The sequence below is a fragment of the Protobothrops mucrosquamatus genome, unplaced genomic scaffold (assembly GCF_001527695.2).
Source record: "Protobothrops mucrosquamatus isolate PMUCROS unplaced genomic scaffold, P.Mucros_1.0 scaffold_60, whole genome shotgun sequence".
Taxonomy (NCBI): Eukaryota; Metazoa; Chordata; class Lepidosauria; order Squamata; family Viperidae; genus Protobothrops; species Protobothrops mucrosquamatus.
The window spans coordinates 1337451-1345888 of NW_015386136.1; the positions used below are offsets into that span (position 1 = coordinate 1337451).

At 46.2% G+C, this 8438-nt stretch overlaps 1 protein-coding gene across 1 annotated transcript in view; it reads right to left on the minus strand.

Moving 5' to 3' along the window:
• The window catches only part of B3GNT2 (UDP-GlcNAc:betaGal beta-1,3-N-acetylglucosaminyltransferase 2), an 18432-nt gene extending 15593 nt beyond the window's left edge, over window positions 1–2839 (minus strand). Inside the window, exon 1 of the mRNA XM_015812387.1 lies at window positions 2487–2839. The gene's annotated coding sequence lies outside the window, so the exon portion shown is untranslated. The remainder of the gene's footprint in view (window positions 1–2486) is intronic.
• Between the last annotated feature and the right edge of the window lie 5599 nt (window positions 2840–8438).

Genomic DNA, 8438 nt, shown 5'->3' on the forward strand with positions numbered 1-8438 from the left:
GTTTCAATCTTCACCTTTTCTTTGCTTCCCCAGATCATAATCAACCAACTGATTTCTTCCTGCATGCAATGCGACATCTGATGTGATTACATGACCATTTTTCCAGCATGTGATAGTTAAGAAAAAAGGAAGGCCTATTACAGTGGTGGCGAACCTATGGCACGGGTGCCAGAGGCGGCACTCAGAGCCCTCTCTGTGGGCACGCATGCCATCGCCCCAGTCCTAGGCCTTCAGCTGGGTTTTATAAAACCTTTTCGCTTTAGGCCTCCGCCGCCATGTGCAGGAAAAAAAAAAGGTTCAATCAGTCATTTTCAACTTCTCACGGGGAAAAAAAAGATCCTGCAAAGTTGGAATTGATTGATTGAACTTTTTAGTCCCACCCAATCTGTTGTTACCACTGAAGCCATGCCCACCCAATGGGCCACGCCCACCCAATGGGCCACACCCACCCAGCACTCGACAATGCATAAGTGGGTTTTGGGTTGCAGTTTGGGCACTCGGTCTCTAAAAGGTTCGCCATCACTGGCCTATTATTTCATCGTGTATTGGCACACCAAGGAGTTTTATAAAACACCTATCTTTCTACTTGCACTCTGTCATTTTTTCCACCCTTTAACTATTGTAAAACAATCTATTTAGTGCAAAAGTTTATTTACAGGCAAAAAACCTTTATGCTCAGGTAACGCCATACATTTCCTAAATATGGAAAATATTCCCAAAGCTAGCGTTATTTTATCAACATACAAATTTTAGTTTAGAGTGTCTCACCAAGTTATGATTAACTGTCCCATCAAGGCACCCCAAAGAGCTTTCATTCCACTTGATAAGAATTTTTAACTAAGCTCTGAAGCCAGAGCTAAGTAGTTCCCTCTTTTCTATATTCCACTTTTTGGGGGGATCATAGTTATTTTAGATTGTGTTAGCTACTTTGGAAGCTTTTTGGAGGGAGTAAAAATGCATCATCATGGTTACTTCAGCACATATTTTCTTTGCAATCTTTGTCAAAGGATTTTTTTAATCTGGTAAATTGTCCTTGACAATGTATTCTTGTGGAGTAGATTCTGTATTACACTGCTGAATCCTTGAGTTAATAATCTGTAGCTATGTAGTCTAATGATTATGTGGAGGTCAGTCAAAGAGAATGTTAAGTAGGAGTAAGAATGATTTGGGGGTTATGGACTAGATATAGTTACCAGTGTAATGTTTTATATGTGTAAAATTATCATTATGTGAATTTTTACAGAACTGATACGGTCTTGTGAGTACTCATTATAGCTAAATCATTATTTTGTGAAAATATCAGACTAAAACTAAATAATATGTAAATTTGAAGGAAGGTTCATTGGTCTTCAGAACTACAAAACATTCTGCAATTAATTGGCTAAATCTAAAGAGACACACAGAGAGAGAAGGTGTAGCTTTTAAAGGGCAATTGTATGCTTGGAAACAGGATGATTTGGGCTGCAAACATCCAGATGACCACTAGGTGACAGCGAATAAAATACCATCTAGTGATCGTTGACATTTTCTAGTTTATTTTGAGAGCATCCAAACAATCTGCAATCCTTGCTCTGACACCAGTAAGAGAAAAACATTTAAACCTTAAGAAAAACTAAAACTGAAGAGGCCTGTTATTTCTTCCACTTAGTTCAATTTCTTTACACAAATAATGAAATCCCTTACTTCCCCTATATTTAGAGAGTAAGTTACCAAATATCAATTGGACTTATACCTCAAAGAAACTCAGAAAAATCAGAACAGCCTCTATAGTCCAGCACCAATGCAAGGTAGAAAATAAACTGAAAGCCAAAAGCTTTTTTGCACAGTACTTTAACAATCCTATGTCAACTTGGTTCTTCGATGAAATTATCCAGATTTTCACCAAAACTGTCAAATTCTCTCTGTCTTTCATTCATATATAAATTCTACATTCCAGAGAACATTCAGAATATCATCTGATTAATCAAATCCAACCAGACAGGAGCTTGCAAATGAGAAATGAAAACAAGAATAAAAGGTCTGAAATGGAAAAAAGAGAAGCCGGTAGAACAAGGCAAGGGACATGCCACCGACCCCTCTTAAAAGTAAAAAGCACTGCTGGTCTCTCGCACTCGGCAGACCCCTTGATCTTTTCAGATTTCGACGCCATACGCACGAGTCATATTCTGGGACAGAATTTTCCACGTCCAATTATTCAGTCTCCTTTCGTGCTCAGGGAGTGGCGGAGGAAAGCATTAAACCGCCCAAACAGGATTGTTGGGGCGTGCGGGCGAGCGCCTCTGCGCGAAGACAGGAAACCCCAATCCTAACAACCCTATCGCGATCCACTTGAATGTGACCTCCCTTGAAAACCACAGCCGCCTTTTTTTCCTCTCCTCTCCTCTCCAACATGCCCGGCCAACCAATTGCTCCAATTTCTCCGAACGCCAAGCAAACTCACATGCACGCAGACACACAACCGAAACCTAAGAGGTGTTCGCCGTTACCTTGGCAGACAATGGCCGGGGCCCGTTCCTCCTGCTACGTCGCCGGGTCCCTGTGACCGGAGTTGGTGCTCTTGCTGTCGTCCTTGATGAAGCCGCCACCATCGCTCTTAGGAGATGATGGCCTTGCCAGCAGAGCCAGGATGTGCCGGGTTCTCCCCCATTACACGTTGTTTCAGCGGCGCTTGCCCCTCGCTCCTCCCACCGTCCGGAGTGGATCCCCCCGAGGTACAAGCGCGCGCAGTTTTTTCTCCTCTCTAGAAGCTGCGCCCCAGGCCCGCCAGCGCTCGCGGGGCTTTCACCGACGGCGAGAAAGGAGCATTTCGGTTGCGGGAAGCGAGGAAAAGAAGAAACGTCAGGACCGCTTCCGTCTCTCTTTTTTTCTTTCCCTTCCTCCTCCTCCTCCACGCTTCCGTGACTCACCCGCTGCGGTCACTTCTCTCGTTCTCACAGTTCAGCACATCTCCCCGAGAGCTCCCTGGTTTCTTTTTCCTCGAGGCCAGCTGAACCAGACCCTCCGGCTCCTCCGCAAGCCGTCCGCCTCCGAGGGGCCGGGCCACGTGTTTACAGGCAGCCGGAGGAGGTGGGGACCCGAACCCTTAACTTCGCACACGGCCCAGCTGGAAATGGCCGGAGACACTTGTTGCTCGCCGTCTTTTGAACGGCACGCTCCCCGGAGCCTTCCACTCGCCTTGCAGTCCGAGTTTCGCCCTCAGCAGCTCGCGTTGTATCAGGCCGAAGGAGCCCAAAATCCAGCAAACCAGTCCCCGTCGCTCAGCTTCGGCTACCAAAAAAACGACCGCCGGAGACAGGCTCCAAGCCACACCTCCTGGGCGGCCTCCCGACGGCTAAAAAAGGCCTCGCTGCGGTAGGAGACCGAGGGGGAAGGAAGGGGTAAGCGGGCCAGGGCTGTAGTTCCTCCCGTTCGTCCCCGCTGGAAGGGTTGGTTTGTGGAGAAAGGCTTGCTTTTCTGACGAGACGCGAAGCGCTTGCTTCCACGGGGTAGTAAACTTCGCAGCGCCTTTCACTGTGCTTGCGCATCCTCATCAGGTGCCGGGGGCGGGGAGGGGAGGAGTTGGAGTAATTGGAGCCGCTTGAGTGGGAATGTTTAACTACAGTCCCTCCACAAAATCGCCCGGCGAGGGGCATTAGCTACAGAAATCCCGCGGTGAAGTTAGCAGATGACATCGAGCGTCTCCGCTTCTCTGCTGACCGTTCCTCCCCCCCCCCCTTCAGTGCCATGACAGCGAATTAATACCTCGATTTCTTTTCCCACCTACATCCGTTGTAATTACACACACAAGCAATTAGTGCGTCAAAACAGCATCTCCTCCTGGGCTTTTGCTGGAGTAGCTTCTCATTAGAATTAAGCATCTGCTGACATTCGTTTCTTCTTCCACCAAGTCCGAGTTCCAGAAGGCATCTGCTAAGTAACCTTGCAGCGACCAAATCAGGCAAGTTTCTAGACAGTAGATTGCACTCAGCTTAGCTCTTCGAATTAATCCACTAGCCTCAATATGTACACTTACCCTGAACTACAAACTAGCCAATTACATGTTTTCCGGTGAGGCCGGCCTATCAGGGCAACCTGGTCTACCCCAAATATGGGGAGCATACTGCTTCTGCTTTCGCCTTTCAGCTCCAATCTAGGAGCCTTCACGGGCAGTCGCTTCTGTTACAGACTGTGTGTTAAATTTTAAATTTACTGACAGAGAATTAAAGAGAGCCTAGTATAGCTATTTCGAGCTATTTAAATTTAAAATTTAGCCAGTTGCATGTTAATCTGGTGAGTTATGCAGACACAACCTCAACTAGTGGATGATGGCTGAGCATTATCCAGATCAAAGCACCTATTCAGCACAGTGCAAAAATAAATAATTGTATTCTTGGTTCCAGTATTTTCTGTGTATCTAATAAGTTGTCATTTCTTTGGAGAAAGGATACAATATCTTAAAAATTACATTAAAAATCTTGTTCAAATATTATTTTAGAAATCCACACATACATTTTATAGATACTAAGATAAATCCATCACCAGAAGATTAGTGTTGGCAGCAGTAATTATCAAGTTTTACTCCAAGGCAGGAGGCAGAGTTATGATTATAGACCAAGAGGACTTCTAGGAGAGGACCTTCATTCTTCAGACCCAGACTTGGTGCAACAAGGATTGATTCTGAAGTTGGCAGTTTTAAGACAGGCTGAGATTTGATTGATTATGCCATTATGTTTGCATATATTTAAATTAACTAACTATGGAAACAAGTATGACATAGTGCTATACTTCCAAAACTGAAATAGGTGTTGCTTTGACCATTTTTGACAAAATATAAGAAAATAGATTTATCAAGGGGCAGTGCCTAGCTGACTGTGGCTGCTCCTGATTTGTCCATGGATGGGCAACTGCCTGAGAATTTGAGGGCTGTTGACTACATTGGAAAACATAAATAAACACTGGAAGATTACGGTGGCAAAGCCCATTTGTAATGCTGCTAAGAATTCTGCACAGATGTTGCTACCAGGCGTTTTGCTCAACCTGACGGCATTCTTTAGGAACAATAGGGAATGGATGTGTATGTAAGGACCTGCCTCAATCAGTCCTCCCAAGAAAACAAAACTCTTGAAATCGACATCATTTCAAAAGGAACTTTTATTGGGAGATGTTGACAGCAGGAAGGCAGGATCTGAGGGTTTCCCGCACGAATCAAATCAAAAGAGTCAATGGTAACCCCACCCCAACTGTCCATCCAGACTGTTTAAATAGGCCAATCCGCAGGTGTGAAAACGCTGTGGGAACGGAGTGATAAGGCACCGCTTCCAAGGCTATTAGGTCTCTGCGCCACTTCTTCCGTGCCCGAAGATAAGGCAGATGGCTGGAGGCACATTCCATTCTCACCCCGATAGAGAAACTTCAAAGAGGATAGAGCAAGGAACAAAGCAAAAGAAATACACATCAGCAACTCCAAGCTTCCCCCCCCCCAGGAGAATGGCAGAACTCGAAAAGAACAAGAAATCCTATGCCCATAGAGAGACAGGATTCTGACATGCTGCCCACCCTTAAAAAAATGGGAGGTTCGTCTTCAGAGTCGCTGTCAGGAGAGTTGGGTGGTTTTCTGGTCGGGGCCGGAGTTCCTTCCCCCAGGATCTCAGGGGAACGGACCTTGACCTCAGCGCTTTTCATGGCGATCTCCCTGGGTCATTGCAGAGTCTTCCCAGGCTTCCCTCCACTGGAACGGTCGGGTTTGCATACGGGAATCTTTCAATGGCATTCTGCAGCCCGGTGCCCTTCCTTACCGCACTTGAAGCAAGTGCTGCGGTGGTTTTTTTTGTCACCTCTCATTTTCCCTCGGGGGGGGGGAGTGTCTCCAGGTTCGTCCAGGAGTCACTGACTTCGGACTTGGTTGATTTCAGCTTCCTTGGCCAGGATACACCAGTCATGGAGGCGTTCGGATCTCCCCTGGCGATGCATGCGTGGTACAGGTCATCGTTCAGTCCATCTTTGAAATGACCCACTAGGACTTCCTCCGGTCAATTGAGATGGCACGCCAGGTCTTTGAATTCCTCCGTATACTCAGCCACCAGGTGACGACCTTGCCCCACTGTTTTAATGCATTCTCTAGCCTTCCGGTCAGCTAAAGAGTCCTCGAACCTCGTCCTCAGGGCAGCCATAAATTGGTTGAAGTTCCGAAGCTCAGGAGTGTCAGCATTATGCAGGGTCACCATCCAGCGAGCTGCTGCTCCCTCCAAGGCCATGGTCACTACTCTCACCCATCCATTGTCGCTGGGAATGTCTCGACCATATTCCTCCATGTAGCTCAAGACATGGGCTAGGAAGAATCCCAGCTGCTGAGGCATCCCATCGTATTTCACTCCCAAGAGTGGGACCTTTCAATTGGGTCGGTGGGTTCTCCGTCTGGCTCGGCGCCTGTCTGGCTCGGCACCCATCCCCCCCAGTTGGGGTGGCCCGTGCTGGGGTAGCTGCTGAAGCCATGTTCTCCGTAGCCTCTAATGCACTGTTAGAGGGACCAGGGTTCACCAACTCACTCTCCTGGCATTCCTCTTCTGCCAACCCCAGCCCCACTGAGCCCCAGCAGAGGTCTTCTTCTTCCTCTTTAAGAGACTTGAAAGCTTCCACCATCAGGTTGATGGCTAGTTTGAGGAAGCAGTCGGATCGGGCTGGTCTCTCGTCCTTGCTGAGGTTGAGCGACCTCTCCATCTCCCTCTTTCATCCTGGTTGGTGGCTGCCACGCTTAAGGGTCACCTTCCTGGCTTTTCCCTCCCATTCTTTCTTCTTTCCAACACCAATCGATCATCTCAGCTTCTCCCGACTTTCTCTGGTCATGGCTTCATCGGATGAGCTGGAGGAATCTGAGCTGCTTCCGCTCAGGCCAGCCTTGGGAGCTTCCCTGCAAAGGTTGCCTTCTCCTCTCTCACCGCCATGGTTCGACATCTTTTGCACGGTCCCCATGGTAGGGGTTCTCCCTCTGGGTTGACCACTTTGCTGATCCTGCCTAATGTCAGGACCTGCCTCAATCAGTCCTCCCAAGAAAGCAGAACTCTTGAAACGGACATCATTTCAAAAGAAACTTTTATTGGGAAATGTTGATTGCAGGAATAGAAGGCAGGATCTGAGGGTTTCCCGTGTGGATCAATAGGTCAAAAGAGTCCACGGTAACCCCACCCCAACTGTCCATCCGGACGGTTCAAACAGGTCAATCCACAGGTATGAAATCCCTGTGGGAACGGAGTGATAAGGCGCCACTTCCAAGACTATTAGGTCTCCACACTGCTTCTTCAGGCAGATGGTCAGAGGCACATTCCATTCTCACCCCAATAGAGAAACATCAAAGAGGATAGAGCAAGGAACAGCAAAAGGAAATATACATCAGCAACCCCAAGCTTCCCCCTCCCCCCCAGGAGAATGGCAGAACCCGAAAAGAACAAGAAACCCCATGCCCATAGAGAGACAGGGTTCTGACAGTGTAATTCTATAAGGTCCAGAAATGTGGCTGGCAGCACATTTTGGAAGTGTCTTCATTATATATAATGGGGAAAATATGAGTAATCTTCTGGCAGGGCAAATTAGATACCTCTTGCGAAACAGTTTTTTTGGGGAGTGTGTGCATGTGCACATGTGCTTGCTGGTGTCAGGGTTGACAGGAGAGAAAGAAAGAGTGAAAATATGAAATGAGAGCTTATTACAAAGAAAGGCTAAGGTTGAGATTACAGATCAATTATTTATAGAGGTTGCAATTTTCTTTTTTAAAGGATTTATACATAGTATAATTTTCAACTTTGAAAGAATTAAAAGAACATTTTAAAGGGCCACAAAAAGACATTGATGCACTACAGAAAGAGAGTATCTGTTATCAGTGATGTAATTAATCTCATTCAGTATATAATCTCATTCATTTATAATCACAGCCTGCTCATTCAGTAGCACTATATTTAAAAATACCACTTTCAGGTGATTATAAGAATGTGGTTGCATATCTTTAGGCAAGTACAATCCAAGTTTAATTTTTCTGTCTTTTTGGAATGAAAGCTGCTCCTGTTATAATGTGGAAACGCACATGTGTCACCATTTTTTTTAATGGGTATCTTATGTTTGTCATGAGGATCAACTATTTACAACAGTTGATACAAAGAAATTGAGAAAGAGCAATGTTGCATCAGATGTGTTGTTGTTTCCCAGAAGTAAGTTGGAACTTGAACGCTGTTTTACACATCATAGAATACACGGAGTTGTGACTGATCTGGGAAGTAGATTTGGGGGAAATACCCTAGTTCTAAATGGGATTGGACTCCCTCTTAGGAATCAGGTTTGCAGCTTGGGGAATATCTAATTTGGCCTTGAACTGCCACATTGATGATAAACCAGATGTGTATTTGGAAGAGAGAGGTGGGGCGGGGGAGAGAAAGAGAACAACTTGCAGTCTTTCATATGTGGAGACTTTA